The sequence below is a fragment of the Varroa destructor genome, unplaced genomic scaffold (assembly GCF_002443255.2).
Source record: "Varroa destructor unplaced genomic scaffold, Vdes_3.0 BEIS01000001.1, whole genome shotgun sequence".
In the NCBI taxonomy this organism is placed as follows: domain Eukaryota; kingdom Metazoa; phylum Arthropoda; class Arachnida; order Mesostigmata; family Varroidae; genus Varroa; species Varroa destructor.
In genome coordinates, this window is record NW_019211454.1 from 65441654 (window position 1) to 65457266 (window position 15613).

The 15613-nt window shown below is 40.4% G+C and overlaps 1 protein-coding gene across 14 annotated transcripts in view; it reads left to right on the forward strand.

The window, feature by feature from the left end:
• Positions 1–561: 561 nt before the first annotated feature.
• Positions 562–15613, forward strand: part of LOC111254615 (uncharacterized) — a 39009-nt gene continuing 23957 nt past the window's right edge. Inside the window, exons 1-5 of one of the 14 annotated variants that reach the window (XR_015317258.1) lie at positions 580–817; positions 3957–4191; positions 4890–5001; positions 6118–6213; positions 11298–12590. The gene's annotated coding sequence lies outside the window, so the exon portion shown is untranslated. Of the gene's footprint in view, positions 818–1391; positions 1708–3956; positions 4528–4889; positions 5002–6117; positions 6395–11297; positions 12591–15613 lie in introns of those variants that run through there. The other 13 variants (XM_086975043.1, XR_015317256.1, XR_002675102.2 and 10 more) reach the window with 13 other exon arrangements.

A 15613-nucleotide genomic window follows, 5' to 3' on the forward strand; every position in this document is an offset into this window, starting at 1 on the left:
CAATGTAGTAGGTAATTTTGGGTTGCTTGTAGGTTGGAGCGCTAGGACAGCAAAGCTCCACGAACCACTAGGGGGTTGGTGTCGTGCACTAAGTCCACGTGTACAGAAAGAATAGCACGGTGGCAAACTAAGTTGAATTTAAAGTTGCCGCTATCGCCGCCGCACGAAAGCCGAGCCACGGCAGGCAAGACAAATCCCGTCGCTGGATTGTCTTCTTTCCAGTAGGGTGCCAACCGCCGAGGTTGTGCGGAGATTCTGGGCACACGGGTGCGCAGCGAACGCAGCAGCTTCCGCTGCGGCCTCGAGAATCTAAATCCCATACCCTGGGCAATTAGATGACGATTCATCGAGTGTGGCACTACCCTCTTTCGAATGTGATTACAGATCATGAAAATTTGGGATTCGTCCGACATTTCAACGGGAGGACAGTGGGAGGGGGAGGATATGAGTGTATTCACAGACAACATGAACAATCCGCCCAAGAGACAGGTTCATAGGCATATTGCCTACGAGCGGGCACGTCTGCTCCAGCCGAATCGGCGGCGGGTTAGCACAGCGCCACTATGTAAATCAAATACTTCGTGTCTGCCTGTTCAAAAACTTTCGTTTTCGAACATCGTCTGCTTCGACGTCGATATGATGTAGTTCAACGCCAGACAGCGCACTCGGCGCTTCAAAGTGGAAAATACAATTATAAATCCGTACAGAAGCTAGCAAAGGTGTGAATAACTCTTTGAACTTGCCAGAATGCTTTGAATTCGCCTGAAAACGCGCCATAATTACTCTACGCTTGGAGCCATAGCTTCCGGCATGTAATGTATGTGTCATGTAACGTATATAACGTCCGGTATATAACGCGCAAGTAGGTCCACTTACATATCGAGCAATTCTAATAGAATGGATAAAAAAATTCGTCGTTGAGTGCTGTGAAGTCACAATCAGAATGGCACTGACGACGAAGGGTTGCTTATCTACCTAAAAAAGGTGATCTTACCAAGGCGAAGGTATCCTAAATGGTGCTAAGGCACTTTAAACTGGGGCGATCAGAAGAGCTTGAAGTATACGCTAGAAGGAGTCCATGACTAAAGTTTATCGTTTATATGAAAATTCTGTGCCTAAATTTTGGATCGTATTAAACCCTAGTAGCATTAAAATACTGTCTTGCATAAGAACTGCACCGTGTCATTTTCAATATGGCGTGTAGTAGAAATGATACCTAATGCGAGAAAGATGGTGCCGAGCTGTCGTTGGAGCCGGCATAGATAGCAGCTTTACTGAATACAGATGCTAATGTATGTGAGCATCAATATAAGCGTAGTACGGTTGCCTATATAGGGGTGGTTCCCAACTATTAATACAAGGTCTGACTAATCCGCATAATATGTTGGCAGCTACCAAGGTGACACCATGTTTAGCCGACTAGTAGATCGTCTGGGCTACCGGGCAGAGATGTTGGAGCTGGCATTAATTTGAGCATCGCACGGCAAAGTGGCTGATGGTTCAGTGCGATGGTGCGAAGAGTGCAGACGAATCTGCGAAGCCCCCCTGGGAGCTGTTCAACCGCTGGGTGGGGGCTACTGAAAGCTAGGACCTTAGAAATAAACCGTACGACTCCTTGCCACGGGAAGATTTCACTAAGACCCCAAAGAGTCGTTTGAAACCTTTTTGCGGCCGCAAAAACAACGAGAAGCCGTTTCAGCAATCTAAGTAGGTATTAAACTGCCACCGCCGGATAAACTGGGGGTTGGGCCCTGAAATTCGGTGTGGTCCTAACTAACATACAAGAAACTCCGCAACCTGCTACTTTAGCTAACGTTGTTACATAAGGGGGTAGCCAGTTTCTAAACCAAATTTGTTTGAGTGTACTGATATTCAAAACCGGGGAACCTGAAAGTTGTTTCATTTGGCAGATAATCCCATATGTGAACTTTCGCGTCCAAGTTATTTCGATGTTCGATATATTCTTTTTAAAGTTTGACCGTTATAAACGACTCGAAAGGATTGAAATTATGTTATCTTCAGCCGTCGATCATAATTACACTTTCGTCCAGAAATATCAATGGCGTCAAACTGCAGCGTATTCTGGTAGGTGATCAGTGGTTAGTAACTGTTGCTGTCGCAGAAGAACGAGATTTTTCTATTTCAAAAGCTGGTAGACGGATGGCATAGCTTCTGGAAAAATCATGTACACCTTCTTCAGATCAGTCAACGCCAGTCAGCAGGGCTTGCTTATGGCAGATGAAATTTGCGTTAGTCCTGGCAAGGCAATGAATTTCGGTTTTATTTTTTCTTTACGAATGAGTGTCGCAGCCGTGAGCGCTGTTTTTGGCTCAAGTCAGTGCTGTCCTCGGGGTAAAATATTGCGCTTTTCGTGAACGAGCGGCTCGAGAAAGGCTGCCGTGAGATTTCCAGAAAGGTCTCAAGGCGCTCCAACGCGATCTCAAACCTTAGTCGTATTCTATGCAATGAGTTTGAAAACATTTCAACCACTTTATGAAAAATGAAATCCTAGATCACTTTTTTTTTAGATTAAGGGTGCCTTATTCGGAAAACTAGATTTTTTTTACCGGAGACAGTTTTTTTCCGGCGGCCATAGTGCTGGTCGATTGTTTGAAGAGACATCGTCTTACGGTATTGGGTGCTGATATGCAGCAGGAAAATGTACTAAGGTTGATCTTGTCTGCTTTGACTACTGGCTGGCCATTGACGTATTACTCGGGATTTAGGAACGCATGGCATCCGTGATGCACGATAACGCGATCTCAACGAATTCGCATTTAAAAGTTTGAAATTTGGGTATTTGATGTACCGATCTGGCCAAGAACCATCAATATACATGTGCATATTCTATGTATTACATACTAGGTAGAAAATATCTCTTTGTTTGCACTCATGCACTATTACTGTGAGCTATTTATTGGCCGAAGCAAGGAAAAGTACTTTACGTTTTGAATGATACGAAATGACCAGTAAGTTGAAAAATGGGTTTCTAGATATTTCTATAGGAATCGATTGCTGGACATTTAATTAACGAAGCGATACGATGCCATCTACATTTAATGATTATGCATTCTATAGACATGGACCTAATCGGAACCATTCTGAAACAAGTCGCCTTATGGCTTTTGAAATTTATGCGAAAATACCTGTGTTTTTCGCCTTTGGGTTACCACATGCCCTGTATTAACTTGCAAAAATGATCACGTAGGAAGGAATTCTCCATACAGTGCATAAGGAAACAGTTAGAAATAAGAGGGTTCATTGCATTTTGCCATAAGTGGTAATATTGTCCATGCTAAGTAGCTTATTGGTGTATTTCTATATGGCATGCCCAAATATACCCCGAAATTAGCGATCCTGATTACTTAAACGACTTCGTGTTAGTTCATGCTGCGGCAAACGATGCGCAATGCCTTTAGCAGGTAGCACATAGCTAAACCCATGAAACTTGTTTCTAAAAGTTAGTTTGTGAAGGACGGAGAGCCGAAAATTTATTTTGACACGTTGCAGAACACCGCGTCAAAGCTTCATTCGGGGCGTAAAGATTTTCCTAAAGACGCACACGACAAGCGATAGTCGATTGTGTGGTAACAGCTGATTCCCTGCATGAGGCAGGCAGGCAGATAGAACTAAAATCGCTCGAAGTGTTATGTTTGAAAATTTGTAGATGGCTGGCAGAAATTTTGCGGAAGTTAAGGACATTCCTCACGAGTAAGCCATGACGATCTGATTGAAATGCGTAATATTTTTACATGACTCGCCACATGCTTTACAGTCAAGTTAACATGACCGTTTTATTGGCCTGCTTGTAAAAGTATATATACGACCGTCACAGGACCAGCTTGCTGGAGCACATACTGCAGGATATATGTTGCTTGACGAAGGCGGGTCCTATTTTATCTCATTATGATGCAACAGTTATTATATTTCTCTTTCATGTCTGTTATGCGTCCAAGGTCTGGGCATAGCTAAATCAAAGCCATCTTCACCTGGATGGAAAAGGATTCAAGGAACGCGCTTCCCTCGCCTACATCCTCTCTTCCTACCTCCCTCACTTTGGCAATTTTACTTTCTTGGAGTGACGCTTGTTTTTCTACGGGTCCGTACTATCGCAACACTCTCGCGCTGCCGAGAGCATCGTACCGCGTGCACAGCATTGCACGAGGACATCGTCGTAGAGTTAGTCAATGGGTCAGTCAGAAATGGAACGGTCAGTCATAGGATAACGTTTGAATTCAAAAGCTAAAGTACTCAAAAAACTAACTGAAGCAGTGAAAAAGATTCGTGACCTCTTTAAGACTTATCACGTAAAATGAAAAGACCTATTTTGTGCCATATGCACGTAATCTGTTCATGTATGCCTCAAAATGGATGCTGCGTAGGAAAGAAAATGAAAAATAATTTGTCGGCAAACAAAGTGTATGGTTTTCAAGATATGTAATTACTGTCAGACCTAATGTATACGTACAAAATAGACGGTAACAGCTATAAGAGGGAGCAGTCGAGCGCCATTTTGTTGCATACACGGTAAGGCTTTGTGTATTGGTTACTACTAAAGAAGTTCAGCTAGGAAATTGATTATTTGTATAATTTAATCTGTCTTCAAAGTTCAAAGACTGTTACTATTTGGAAAGGTCCGTCTTATTACGAAAAATGTTTTTTCTCCCGAATAAAAGTTATTTTCCGAGTTAACTGTGAACTGTATTATTAGATTCTATAGACTTAACAATACAGCTTATATATTTGGCGGTTCTCGTTTTTTCAGACGTTGCCTTCTCCTCTAGGTCTTTAGCGATATCATCTGCCTAAAGGGACTATGGCTTGTTGTAACTGAATCTTTCTTGAATAAGATTATATTGACAATATAACTTCGATTTGTCGGTTTTCAGCTCAGTAAATCTCGTTGGACAACAACTAGATAGGATCAAGATTAACGAAGACCCTCCGATCAGGGCCGTCGTGTAGCTTACAGGTTGACTGCTTCATAGGATCATAAGAAAGGTAGTTCACATTCAATAGAGAAAATGTACAAAGCTAACACTTTTCGCCTTAATTTCCGCTGCTGCAGGATCGATCATCGTTGCTGTATTTGAACCAGATTGTCGTAAGTTATCAGAATTGAGTTTGATACGGTAACTGAATAAGGCAACACTGCCCAGAGATTATGACCTGCCGCATTGCAAATTAGACTCGAGAAGGCATCAGTTACGTGCTTCTCAAGTTAATACTTCAAAAACTTGTTGAACAGGTCACAAACAAAATGACTTAAAACAGCGACAGACACGCTTTGCAAGAAGCAAGCTGTTTTTTGAAGAAGGTGAGAACTTTATTACACAGCTGCGGTTGCGATCTTTGGTGCACCTACGATATATACACATAGATATAAGTTGACGTTGATTTGGTCAAAAGAGGGTGCAATGCACCACATAAAAATGAACCTTAATACGGTACTAGATTTACTGAAACAAGGCGGCGGGAGAATCATAGCCGGGTCTGAAGTTACCTTAGCTTCGATTGTAAAAAACATAATGGTATTGGTCAGCATCCAGCTTGCACGGAACATGTGCGAGATGTACTTAAACAAGTTCATAAGGCTCACGGGTGTTCCTAAATATAAGCAAGCGGGTGCTTTACAAATACAGTGCTCTTTGTTGAGTAACTACAACTACTCACTTAGTCGTAATGTTGTATAATGATGTAAAGTATGTTATTGCATATTTAAACATCTTGTCTATCTTGTTAACCATAGAGATGGATCAAATCCCTTGTTTACCTATTTTGGCCATTCATCAAAGTTTCATTAAAACCGTGTTATTTTTTTTTGTGTAAAAGAGCTCTTCATATTACCTCGATTGTCTGCGTCAACTATTTAAAATTCTCGAAGACTAATAACACGGTTCAATAAAAATTGGGGTAACAACGTGTTACTACTTAGTGACAGTAACGTTTTCAAAAGCAGTCGTGTTGCTCTTCTTTATCAACAGGAGCCGCGTAATATGTAACGTAAATACGTGCTTTCGTTACTAATATGTGACATTCGAAAGAGCCATAACTAAACAGTTGTAAATGTTCAATATAGCGCTGTGAATTAGCGTACATATTTCGCTTGTATTTCAGATAACTTGGCTCGTAATTAGCCGCTTTTATACATAAAAAAATCGCTGAAGACATCCGAAATCTGGTGACCCAGGAACGACCCAGCATGTCCGAAAGGTCTTTGTTACTTTAATTAGGGAAAATTGGGCGTATGGTTTCTGAAATACTGTGTTTACATACAATAATATCGTTGGTACACAAGGTGATTTAGTGCCTCTGTAATACTGAGAACGTTCATCTGTTCATAAAACCGTAGATTCATTCTTCTAATCAGTGGAGTAAAATTTTCTGTAAAGGATTTAGGGCTCTGTGTGTGTTTTTTTATAGTGCCGTAGATCGTTTGCATGGCTCTGTCGTTGGTTCACATTTCTGAAAAAAGAAAACTTTATCAAAATTATTCAGTTATATTAAATCTAATTAATATTACGTAATTAGTCAGACAAACATAATGGTTTCAGGTGCCAGGTGTACTATATCTATATATAAAAAGTACACATTATTATATAGTGCACGCTTCCGTCAAGCCATTGGGAGTCTTCGTATGAAAAATTTTGGCGCAGCCTAAATACTATTAATCTTCAATTGACCGTTTTGTTCTCTTCGTATGACTTGTATTGGGTCTCATAACGAGTTGTATGGTTTTATGTGACAATGCTCAATCAATTTCTTGAGGACAAGAACCAAGCGAGTGAGGTTGGCTGCGTTTCTAGGCAGCACTATTATATTCTAAACTTACTTTATACGAACAGTTTGTAGGCTAGCCCAGACGGGTCCAGACGTCCGCGACTACTTTTCTTTATGACGAGAACTGCGACATGCCATCCGCAAGATACTTATATGCGAATTACAAACTAGATTTATCGGTATCGTATGAAACTAGGCATAGGCCTTTTTTAAGCTTCAGATGTAAATGATTGTAAAATAATCGGAATCCATCTTATGCCGCGCCAACATATCTATTACACCAAAACGATAATTATAATGAAGCTGCGTTGTACGAATCTGCTATTGAACCTAAACCACAGAAAGGTGGCATTTTTTGGCATCTATCGAGATTCAGACAGAAACGTTGCAATTAGTTGTCGTTTCTGCGCTCCAGCAAGGCAATGTTTTTTTTTTTTTTTTATAAATGTTTTGCCGTAGGCAACAGGTTGTTGTCCCTGACCAATCACATAACTAGACTCCTTGTGTGCTCACTCCTGGTATTGACTCCTCGCCTCCGAGATCCTCTCCTGATGAACGTCGTGTTACACGAATTGAGGATGAGGAGAAGGGCGTTAACTCTGTATGCAAACAACTCCTGGACGGCCGGCCGGCCGGTCGGTCGGTTAGCCAGACGAATACGTATTCTTCTTGATGTCGTAACAAAAACGTTCTTCTCCCTAAACATTATTGGCTGCGGCTTCAGCCAGCGCCTCGGGGCGAACTTACCGTAGTGTGTAGAGAGAAAGCGGAAGATCGAAAACTTAACTTGCAAAAATAAACACGCAGAGAGAAGCCACAGGCGTACCAGGAACGAGTAACAAACAAGCAGGACACTGACGACTTGAGCATCTGTGTAAAGAGCCAAAATGTACTGCTCGAAAATTCGGCGATATTTAATGCAAAATTGACTGGGCGGAAACGTAGCGGATTTCGCCGCTAAGAGACCGGGAATGTCTGCTTAATCCTTACTACTCGTCTGAGTATAACAAAACAGGTACAGCGAGCTTACCAGCCAGGTGTCTCCTTCTCCTGTTTGCCACTAATTCATTATGCAATTTGTTGCGTTTCGGACTTCATCCTGGCGGTACAAGCACCATGGAATGGTATTATGCCAATGACAAAAGCGTCCAAAGAAGAAGCGATATCGATGCTCTAATATTTTTCTCAGAAGGTATTTCTAAGAAAAGATATTCTACTAGTATATATTGAAATTCGTGCAAGGACACGTTTTCCTCGGAACATAGTTTTGTTCAGTTGCTACATGGACAAACAGGGTTTTTGCCATTTTTGGTACCGAACCTTTATAAAGAAATGTATATAGGATTCTTTTCGATCGTCGAGGTCTACCGACTTGTAGTCAAAAATACCTCCTTTCACACATAAGCCTCGATGAAAGTATTTGACTGCCGATTTTTTACAAACATTTTTACTATGATATTAGCCTCTATAACTTTCCTACGGAACATGCATAAAAAATTCAGAAAATATACCATAGAACAGCCAATCTGAGAGAGACCTTCGTAGTCGGACGAACAATACCAACTAACGAGATGTGATTTGCATTACACATAGCCAAATACAAATATACAATTGTCAACTTCTGAAATTCCAGTATTCCGTTGCAATTATCTTATTGCGGTCATGTACTTTGCCTGATCCAGTTAGTCTATCAGTGACATTTACCCTACCGTAATTGTTCTGCTCCACGTGTCCTGTACTCCTATCGGAATGTCTTTGCAGTCCTGCTGTCATGCTACACTTATTAGCCTAATTCAATAATCGATTCCTGTTGTGCCTAATTCGTTAGCTCTATGTATTGTTGCATTCATCCCGTCTTTTAATGTCTTTCGAATTTCAATTAATTCCACCACTCGGGTATGTGTTCATTCAGCTGTGAAATATGGATCATATGGTATGGAATGGTTTAAAAGTAATTTGCCATTTTGCGAACCAACTAAAACAATGCAGCTCGACCTTATGGACGGCAAATTGCTTCCCGAGGAAGATTACTTGAAAGATAATGGACCGATATTTAACTTACACCTAGTAATTGATGCTAAAACTAGAAAAAGCCGGCGGCAAATAGCGACGACACAACCCAAGTTTGCAAGCCAAAAACTCTAAAAATACAAACTATACATTTCTAAGAAAAGACCGTTAATCAAGTCAGTCTGCGGCCGACTGAACAGACGTTGCGATCGATGGTATCGATAACGGACATATATAAAATACGTCTGATATATAGCATATTTTTTTTATCATAACTTAGTAGATGCATAATTAAATAACAATGCGACGAAGTAATAATTTATATATAAAGACGCCATTTAACTGATCAGTACCTTGAGTAATAATAGCAGCCGAGAATGCTGGGGTTATTGATATAGGCCTTAACGTACAGCCGCGTTACGCACTTATGTGCCTCAACGTATGCCTATAACTGTCTGTCCAACTCAGCTAGTTCTTGTCGATGCTTTATTCACTCGATGATTATAGATAGACACTCCTCTAGTATTTAGTATAACAAGATCATGCAGTAATCCCCAATGTTGCCGAGCCGTTGTTGTAGCTCTAAGACGTCTGCTCTATTTATTGAAATTGTAACTTCGCCCTCGGGTGCTGGAACCACCTTCGTTGAGGCACCTCAACATCTCCTGTAAAGTTGAGATATAGTAGTTTCTCCTCTCGAACCCTCTATCCCCAAATATAACATCACACATCTCAGCCTTGCAGGGTAGCCGGCTAGTTCGTCTATCCCCCCCCCCCCCCCCCATTTGCATGGCCGTCCAGGTACTACGATTTGCTCTCCCTTGCCTCTAACAAACACGGTGATGACGTTCGTATTTCTGCTATTTCTAATATCCTAATTGTTAGAAATTCGTTCAAAAAAATACTCAAAACGCACCTTCGCCCCGTTGTTCGATACGAACGATGGAGTGCTCATACCATACAGTCAGAAATATCACTTTTAGATATAGGTATATAGACTGAATTTATGGTCAGCTCGTCAAGATCTATTGATTACCACCAAGAAAAAACGTCCTTAATTTAAGCTTCCATTTCATGAATAATTTCAAGGTTAACTCACTTTAGAGTCGACTCATCTACAGATTTTCCCCCAAGGCTTTAGTGTTTCTTATTTTTTTAATAATAGCAGGTAGTTACATATTCTACAATATATATATATATATATATATATATTGTTTTTTTTTAGAAGCTTAGAAATAATACATTTGCTCGAATTTTGGCGCTATCATGCGATCTATGTTTCTGGTAAGATTGAGTGAGAGTATATGTTGAGTGTTCTGACATTTTTCTCCAATGGAGCAACGAATGTGCATTAGGTTTTTTTGTATGAAAAATAAAATTAATCGCACAGACACTCTACACAGATGACACAGAATCCCTATGGAAACCTGATACTGAGTAAAGGTCAAGCAAATAAGAGGTTTCTTTCGAGAACAGCGGACGAAGACGTGATGCTCATCGCGATCTTCTTCGGAATCGCTCGCTGTGAGCTCATGCTGTCCGGCTCCACGGTCACCAACGAGTATTATCAAAAAGATCTCACCGCGGAAGACTGGGACTGAGCCACGGTCCTAAGTCTTCCACTACGACAATCCGTCGCTTCACGCTTCACTAGGCGTATAGCAGTAGTTGCTAAAAAACTCGACGTGTGTGATGCATTAACACTTTACACCTGGTTCTTTCTCTATTTAGAAAACTAAAGAAGGGCCTGGAAGGAAGCGTTTATACACGATAGAAAAACTGCTAACCGGGATAAGGGCAATCCCAACTATTGAATCTAAAGAGCATTTTAAAGAGCAAAAAAGGTAGCGGCGGTAAAAATGACTTTAAAAAATTAATTAACTAAATTCTGACGATTAAGTGAAAAATTATCAGTCAGAACAAAGAATTATAGCTGTTTCATTTTATATATCGATTCTCTTTCCGGGACGTCACTGAAGCTGAACGGTGTTTTATATATATTTTTTTTTATAATTAATTGAATGAAGATATAATGAACGTTCAGGCATAATTTAGTTTCGTTACATATTACATTGAAGAAGAACTCAAATGGTTTGCTGGCACATTGTTTCTAAGGTGTTACTAAAGATTAGGCATGTTTTTCATCGTTTTTTCGGCCCTTTTTAAACAAATATTTAAAAAGCTATAATGAGTGTGGCTAAAGAACTTTGAATTTTTAACTAAACTAAACTCTCTGGATTTTTTCATGAAAAGCAATTCCACATTAGCTAACTTTAACTAGTAACTCAGTTGACATTTATGAGAGACTTGTTTATACTTGTTAAGCCAAAACAACTTTCACGCTGCTCGTATGTAAGCATGCGTGACGCTGGGGGCCACTTTGCTGTTTGCAGACGATAATGCAGCCCTGTTCTGAAAAACGAAATTAAAACGAATACGCTGTGGTCGATTTACTAACAGTCAAATAAACATTACGCTCTATCTAAATAGCAAATTTTTCCTTCTAGAGAGAGAAGTATTCGTCCAACTGGTTCCATCTTGCGTTAGCCTGAGATTCCAGCGACTAATAAATAATCAGCCCAGTCCGACCACTTCAGAAGATCGTCCTAGGTCCGACAAACAGACAGACATAGACTTTAGCAGCATAAATTATATAGAAAACTATCTAATTTATTTAATGCGCCTTTGTTCAGCAGTCTGCTACAGCATTAGCTCACTTTTTGAGTTCGTAAGTCTATGTTATTTTCTTCGGATGGCTCGCTGCTATGCTTGAGATGAATGGCATACACAGTCATAGAAACCGTCGACTAATCAGTAGTTCGTAGAGCTCTTCCTGAACGGTCCCATGTGAAGTTTCTGCTTCTTGAGCTTGTCTCCCTTGGGAGCCAACTGCGCTGTCTATTGGGACCCAGTTCAACAGGCGTCGACTGGAACATATGGCACGCCAGGAATCAACCGGTGAGGCAGGACTAGATTTGTTTTCTAACGAACGCGAACGCGCCATGTTGCCGAGCTCGCCCCGTTCTGAGGAAGGTGTCACGTGTTCTAGTGTGATAACGGCATGATATCCTCAATAAAGCATGGCGGCTAACGGGCTCTGAGGAGTCGAAAACTTTCCAGCAGTTGCTTGAAAATAAAGCATACGATCCAGAGTGAAGCGATTTGTGTCTCCGCTGAGCTTCTGGGCTGAGGGTCACACACTGCTACTACATTAATATTGCGAGCAGCCAGGATATGAATACGAAATTCCCACAAGACTTCTAAAAATGACGCATAAACCAGGTATCGGTTGTTTAGACGAGTGCCAACAATGATCTGTAGGAAGTACTCAAACGATCTGGTACATCGAAAAAACAAATATCAGAAGCAAATCGTCGAAACGATAGGAGATCGCACGAAGTGAACAATAAAGACTTTTTTTTTTGTATGAATGTCGAAAGGCATAAACATGGAAACACGATGACCGAAATTTCAGTCAGTTCTGCACGAGCAGTTTTGTAGAAATAGGTGAAACGATACTAGATAAACAATACGAATGAATATGAATGAAGGCAGCAGACGAATTTAGAAGGTGTAGCGACGTTTCAAGAGCAACGAGCGAACGGCGTCGTGAGTTAAAGTAGGTGACCGGTTACTTTGAAGGATGCGGGACGGAAGTACGGTTGTAAAGCATTAACGCTATAGAAGCAAGTTCTTTACAACGATGACATCGACATCGTCGCATCTGGATAAGGACAGGAATGTGACGCGGAGAAACCTATCAGTCAACTATAATATACAAACCTTTAATAAAACCAGACTTAAGCGAACGGTGAACAAATGCGTATATATTTATTTATACACATACTCGATTTGAGTAGTGGACAATTTTATAATGTACCAATAGAAACGTATGTATAATCGACAAAACGTAGATGGATATGAGATACTAAGAATGACTGAGTGCACATATGAATTATTGCTTATATGAGTGAAGGATCGAGGTATAGACGGTCCGTGCTTGAATTCGCTGGCTGTGTGAAGCTGCCAGTCATCATGTCAACTTTTAAAGTGTTGTAGTCAGCAAAGATGACATGTGAAGTATGCATTCCAGCTTACTTTGTAGATGACATAATAGAAACCTCAATGACTGCATGCGCTGCAACAAAATGTTCGCCCAACAGAATAAAGTACTGTCTCATTTTCGAGACAACGTCTTCATTGTCAGCTAATTTATCTGGGCGCCAGCAGTCTCGATTTTGATCGCATATACGAGCGGAATCCAATACAGCCTAAGTTTTCACCGATTTACGCGCTTATATATCAAATTGCGATGTAGCGCGTTTGGTTACGCTGCCAAGCATCGATGAAATTAGATGAATAGAAAAATAGTAGAATTCATCGTTTAAATATCTTCGGTTTACGTTCTTACCGCTACATTTTTACCTGAATTATAGTTACCGAAAATTAGGAAATCGAGCTATTTTACATAATGGAACCTTTAATCTCGTATTGTTTCTACCTACTGGATATTGTACACGCCTGCTTTTTATCTCTTCAGAGAAAAGACACACGAACAAGTTGAACATTTTGTAGTCATTTTAAAATCCTTTACTTTATTAAGCCCCTGGTCGACTTCATGAACGTGTGCTCAGCTTTTCAAAAACCTCGTCGGTATGTCATGGACTAATTATAGTCTCCAATGATTTACCTCGACTAAGAAAAAAGGTGTCCACAGAACCCCCAGCCCACCTGAAAAATGCTCGATTGCGAGATGTTTGGAAACGTTCGAGTTCTTAGGCTTTTTTGAATAAACGGCATGATTTCAGTAACAACGACAACAACATGACCGTTCTTAGCATTGTTAATATACATGCATTGCTATAATTTCATAATAATAATTTCAATAGCACCATCAATAGAAGATCTCTGAAATTCAGTTTAGGTTTCTAAGTGATTATTGCTACTTTTTGAAATTGTTCCTATTTGTAACTCTTGGTTACGAGCTTTGTTCACACTTCATTCTATAACATTCGGTCGTCTTCCTTTGGAAGACTTCTGATTTTTCCGTTACAATATCCTGACGAACGTTGACATCTGAACTGTAAACAAACTGTTTATTGAAGGTTTGTCAATTGCTTCTGGTTGAGAGCGGTCAGCCAACAAGGCACGGCGGGTTTTTCCGTTAGAGAACTCAATAAACAAGACAAGCTCGTACGATTTTGGAGCGCAACGCTATCCCACAGGGGTTAGACAGGACTAAGAGCACCAGGGGTTCTTGAAAAACGAAGGTAAAAGAGATGTGAAAATTGTACAGTGTGGATCTAACGTTTTTTTCTCCCCCCCAACGGTCCTCGTTGGAAGCTTTTGTTGTAGGATCTTTTTTGTACGTGTATGTTGGAAAGCCACCGGACTAAGTTTCATCGACGAAGTCAAAGGGTCGGCCAAGTTTTCAGCAGGCAATTCCTGAACCAAGGTTGGCCAACGACTTTTTTTAGGTTGTAGGGCCTGAGCGAAGAGTTTAGAGAAGTCCCTTAGGGGAGAAGGGCGCATAGAAAGGCAAGCTTCACTTTCCCTTGGCGCTTATGCGTTCAAACTAGTTGTTTGGGTGAGCTAACTGAAAGATTAGTAAGAGGGATTTAGCCAGCTAGCAGTATGAGAACCTGACTCTACTGTTAGGCTAGTTTCGTGGCGCTATGATGGCGACTAGAAAAGCCTCGAATGAAGAGAATTCGAAAGGAAGAATACCAATTTAGTATACCCAAGCAAAGACATACAATACTCTATGCCAAAAGTAGAGATAGGACGCCTGGATTACCAACGAGTGTTTCTATAGGGCCTACTATAAGGGTGCAGAAGTGAGGAAAAAATGAATCGTGAAAAGCTATTCGGAGAATAGCTTTTTCTGCTTCTCTGAATACGTTTCCAAAAGGCGAAAGGAGAAGTGAAATTTTCTAAACAGCAGCAGCAGCAGCAGCAGCAGCTAACGAAAAACTAAGGTACGCTTTTAAACAAGAATTAGGTTTTGAAGGCAATCGATAAATGGCATATATACATTTCTAAAAGAAGTCAAACTTCCGCTTGCTGCGATCATGACTTGCATTTCCTTCATTTTTTTCTAGGTACTCACATATATTCTTTTTCTAAATCAAATTCTTGTCCTATGTTATCACCCACGCACCGCTTAGCGCCAATTTCTAAATGTGCACATCCACCACTGAAGTGCACATATTTTGCTTCGAAACATAAAAAGTTATCAAGTTAGCACGAGACAGTCCAACAATCTTTTTGGGTAACAATTTCGAAAAATTCAACGTCTTAACTTTTGGTTATAGAACATTTTTAAACGGTTCACCATTGAATTCGGGTTCATAGTTTTATTCAATTCCGCGATTTTTTATATGATCAAGTTGTAGTATAAACGCTAATATAGATATGGCTCATTATCTTTTTGTAAATAACTGACATCGGCAATTGTGGTAGCATGACGGGTAGAGCTGTTCCAATAACTATAGCTGCTTCTAGCTACTGAAGGAACCTTCCCCGCGCTTTTTGAATATTGAGTTTTGGCATATGCGTACAGACTAGAGGTCTATCGTAGCTCGAAGCGTTAAACATTGTAAATAGCTAGCTTTTGAAATAAGCGTTTTGAAAACTTGGACTAAAGCTCGGTTTTTGTTGTAAGTTGATGATTTTATAATGTTTTTACTTAAAAAACAACGATATAACGGCCATGATTTCATTCGCACACGTAGCATATGGTATTGAAATCGGCTAATATTTGTATCGATTGAGAAATATTATTTATTCCCTTTGCATACATGTTACAGAACCTTAGACCGAA